Source organism: Monomorium pharaonis, chromosome 4 (genome assembly GCF_013373865.1).
Source record: "Monomorium pharaonis isolate MP-MQ-018 chromosome 4, ASM1337386v2, whole genome shotgun sequence".
Lineage (NCBI taxonomy): Eukaryota > Metazoa > Arthropoda > Insecta > Hymenoptera > Formicidae > Monomorium > Monomorium pharaonis.
The window spans coordinates 31,797,245-31,802,160 of NC_050470.1; the positions used below are offsets into that span (position 1 = coordinate 31,797,245).

The 4,916-nt window shown below is 33.6% G+C and overlaps 1 long non-coding RNA gene across 1 annotated transcript in view; it reads left to right on the forward strand.

The window, feature by feature from the left end:
• Positions 1-4,096, forward strand: part of LOC118645236 — a 20,236-nt gene extending 16,140 nt beyond the window's left edge. The window contains exon 3 of the long non-coding RNA XR_004963010.1: positions 3,628-4,096. This is a non-coding gene — a long non-coding RNA (uncharacterized LOC118645236). The remainder of the gene's footprint in view (positions 1-3,627) is intronic.
• Positions 4,097-4,916: the final 820 nt, after the last annotated feature.

Below are 4,916 nucleotides of genomic sequence, written 5' to 3' on the forward strand. Positions count from 1 at the left end.
GGGGGGGGGGTAAGTTTTCACTTCACGTATAATTCATTACACATAATTTATTTTATAATACTTTATTTCTATTTATGTATATATAACCATAATGCTCCTTGTATATTTGTCTCCTTTTGTATATAATTATATTTTTTTGCATAAGATGCTTATCGAAACATTGTGAAAAAGAATAGCGATTAACGTCACAGAAAGCTATATAGTAAAACATTTGGTACTTAATTCATTAAATTAAGTTGTACAGTTGGTACAATACAGTTTGGTAAGTCTCTCTATCGACACATTTTTCACATGTTTGAAATGATCAATTGGATAATATCGTGCGTAAAACGTATTATAATGCAATGTTTTCATCTTGAGTATTCTGAAATTCGTGCTATCGACATCGTGAAAACCACTGGCGTGTACATAGAAACTTACACGACGTGTACACACGCATTTCTAATGCCTCTTATGCGGGTTTCATTGTGCAACGATCTCTCTTGTTATCCGCTAGAATCGCTACGAACGGAGATTCACCCGCGGCAACCCTCGACCGCATGAATGCGTCTACCTGACGCGGTCGACCACATCACAAAAAATATTCGTTTCTTCATTTTTGATCACATATTAAGGATAAGAGCCAAAAATAAAGGATGAAAAAGAAGTATTCATAACAGGAGTAGGGAGAAACTGGTATCAGTTGTGCGCTGTGGGATTTTTTTTCGTTTTACTTTTACTTTGTTGCTACAAAAATAACTCTTTACGTTATATTAAACAATAAATAATTAAATTGTATAAAATTCTATTTTATATTAAACATGCTTTCTTTTAAACAAAAAACTAAATTGCCATGTATATACTTTCTTATACGTCATGTCAAAATGTGCTTTTTTTTATTACGAGATGATATTACATTAAATAATCCCATCTATCGACTTTACGAGGGAAATATTTAACGAGAAGAAAAGATCAATTTTATTGTACAATTATTTCTTCGTATCTCGCGTTATTAAGTATTTGGCTGATTTTCAAAACATAACAAAACGGCCAGCCTGAAAAAGTAGGGAACTTTTATATCACTCTATCGTGGCATGTGACATTGGCTCTGAAATGAACGATGCGAAATAATTTGCGAAATAACGTGTGCGCACGTATACGTGTTCACTTGTGTATGGTATTTGGTACTTGATATGTGTTTGCCGGCTACACGAGTGGGCACAGAAACGCGATCGCGCGATTCTGCGATCGCGAGATCGCGCTAGCCCGTTGTAATGGACGAGTCGCCAAGCGCGAGTATAATCGATGTATATCGCCAAAGTACTTATGGCAGCGCGTTTATGGCATACGCAACGCTCGCCAGGCGTACACCCCAGGCAGACCTGGCAGCGGCCGGACATGAAATCCAGTCAAGTACTCTCGATCCACGTCACGTCTGCCACTGATTAACATTAACTTCGTCGAAAAAATTGTACCAAATGGCAGCCGTGCAAATTCGGCGCTGGCTGGCTCTCTGGCTGGCTGGTTGGCTGACTGGCTAGACGTCAATGTCGTTTATTTTTTGTTATTTCGTTGGAACGATCGAGAGCGTAACCCAGTTTCCGCTTTTGCATCGTCAAGCGATAAATATCATCACGTTATGATATAAAAGCACATATCAATATAGAGAACGTTTATACTTTTGACGGAAACTAGCAATATCTTATGTTGAATGAATAAAACTGAATGATTGTGTGTACGATTTGAGTAAGATAATGTTCTTATTAATCATACTATTTTTTGTCTTTTCCAAATAAATTTTTCGATAAAAATTTTAATCTTCCTAAGTGTAAAAAGCCTTGTATATAATTTATAAACAAACACATTTTAAAAAACAACCAAATATAAAGGGCTCGTTAATGCTAAGCAAAAATAATACGATAAACGGGTCAATATATCGAGCCAAGACCAAATTATCCTAATACAATTTATTAAAAAAATATATATAATTATAAACGCGACTAAAAAACAACTGTGTTAAAAATGTTAAACAAATTTCGAAACGTTTCGACTATACACAGTCCTCTTCAGTCGTAACAAATTCCAATATTTATGAACTTAAACATGATTGAAATAACGCAAACAAAATTATAATTAAACAGTTAAAAAATTATGACCATTGAACAACACATATCGTCTATAAAAATGTGTCATAACAATTAAAAACGTGAATGAATAAATAATCCAAATAAATAATAAAATTTTTCCGCAAGTTGGTTTTCATCTCAAAAGTACAGAATAGATAGTCAAAAAATCTTGTCGAGAAAACTAAAAAATCAAACCCGATGTAATACGTGTAATTTATGAATAACATAAACTAATATGCGTATTGCAAAATCCAATAAACTTATATATGTTGATCCCAGACAATATTCGAAACGAGCAACAAATATGCAGAGTATTCGACAAAGCGCCAAAAACAAGTGTAACGTTCGGTAGTTAGAGGTAGAATGAGCGAACTCATTGTCCGTTAGTCATTTTCGACAAAATGCCAAACAAACAATAATATGAATTGTCGAGACATTCTGTGTCCTGTAAATTGAAGGAGCCATTAACTTGCTCCTTAATATGGATCATTTCTGAAATTAATCTTTTTTGGTATCTTGATTCAGAATCTAATATCTTAACGTTATCCCAATCAAACACGTGGTCATTTTTTAGTATATGTTCTGTTACACATGAAACACATTTTAACTTTGATATATACATACATTTATAATTGAATCACATATGAGACGATACTTGGTGCGAAATCATATTGTACACATAGAGCATAACTTTTAAATCAAACGTCTCTTGTTTCTCCGTAAATATAATCGTTCGCGCGAATCATCGTTTAATTGGGGAGTCATGATAATGAATGATAATTATATCTAAAATATGAAAAAAGTACGGAATATAAAGTGTTAAAAATTACTATCACCGTTAGATACGTTGGTGACCCGTGTGCTACTGTCATCCCCGAGTATCAAAGGTTACCCTTCGAAAGCGCGCAGGGGTGCAGTTAATTCTAAAGCGATTAGGCGCACGCGACGGGGCAAAGGTGTCGACCTGCAATTGACAACGACTCGAGGGTCACGAAGCTTTCGAAAGAAGAGACCGCGAGGGAGGCGCGGTGGCAGCGGCAAAGAAAAAGAGGAAGGGGGTAAGGGGCTAAAAATTAAATTAAATTGCCCGATCCGTAAATCAGCATACTTCGTCGCACGGTCAGAGCATAATATTAGATTACACACGCGCGCGCGCGCGCGCGCAGACACATATATGGGCGATTGGGTTTAATATTCGTATGTTTTTTTTTTCGAAAACAGGCATATTTAAAAGTTTGATTTTTCAAAATGTCTGAATTTTATATAAAATTATACAATTGAAAACTGTTTGTTTTCAATATTATTAATTAATGAATTAATGTCGATAAAACTACTAATTATATGTCTAACAGATCCACATGAGAGTGTGTGTGTGTGTGAGAGAGACAGATTAATTAAAAACTAATAACAGATTAAAGATGTAAAATCATTTTATTCGAACAGAAAACACTTCAAAAGCAGAATCTCATTTGATGAAAGGCTTTAAAATGTGTTAAGCAACATGCAATATTTTATGTTTAAGGTTAAAGAGTATAGCCGAGAGTTTAAGACTGAAGAATGTGGGACGTGATCATCCCTATCGCGTGAATCAACTTTAAGGAGATGACTGCGGATTATTCGAGCCACCAACGCCGCCGTCGCCGCCGTCACCCTCGATTATAGAAGACAATTTTAATATCGTCGAATAATAGAGAGCATGGGGCGAAGGAAGGGTACGTTCTGAAAACTCGGGTGATATAAGGTCACGGTAGAGCTCGATAAAGGAGGAGTTTCAGCACTATTCCGATCTTGTAGGTTGGCTACGTGGTGAGCATGTAAAACGATATTCAATATCTTTGCTATTGAGGACCTACATTGTCACCGCAAAACTATTCCGGATGACTCTGTGATGATATAGTCTATAAAAAAAAAACAGCAATACACAGAAGAAAAGGATATTGTATTTTAACAATACTTTTAGTTTCAAAATGAAAATCTTGAAATCAGATTATATTGCGGTAAATCAAAAAAATTTACTTGAATGAAAATTTATGTTAAAATTTTATATAGTTTAATCAAGAAAATTATATTCTTGTTATTTAAGAATAATTTTCTTGAATGGAAATAAAAAATGTTGAATAGAAAATATTGTTTCTGTTCAAATCGAAGATTATAATTTTTTTAGAATATAATTATCAAAATAATATTATATTTTTGAAATAACAATTAGTATTGAAATAAGGCTATAATATTGTTGAAATTCAAGATTTCCAAATTGTTCTAAGAAGATAATATATTGTTGCGTATATATAAAACAATGAATGCATTCATATGAATATATAAAAGTTAATTTGGCACTTGCTTTTTTCTGTGTAGAATCAATAAAATTGTAAATTAAATTGTTGAAAATTGTAAATTAAATTATAGGGAGTTAACATTACAAGTTAAGGTAATTTGCTTTCTTTCTGTTATTATGAGAAAAAGAGAGAGAGAGAGAGAGAGAGAGAGAGAGAGAGAGAGAGAGAGAGAGAGAGAGAGAGAGAGAGAGAGAGAGAGAGAGAGAGAGAGAGAGGAGAGTAAGGGCACGAGAATTTCAATAAAAGCTATATTGTATTATTACAACATATCGCTATTCTAATATCAAATGGGTATCTTTAATTAAAATACTTAATACGCGTCAATGAGCTAAATGAGCGAATGAAAAAAACTCGATAGCTAAATTTTCTATTATAAATACTGTATTTTGCATCCGCAATTGATTAAAGTTTGTGAGCGATAACACCGATAAATATAAATACTCTAATATTTTATATGTCATTTACTTAGTAGATA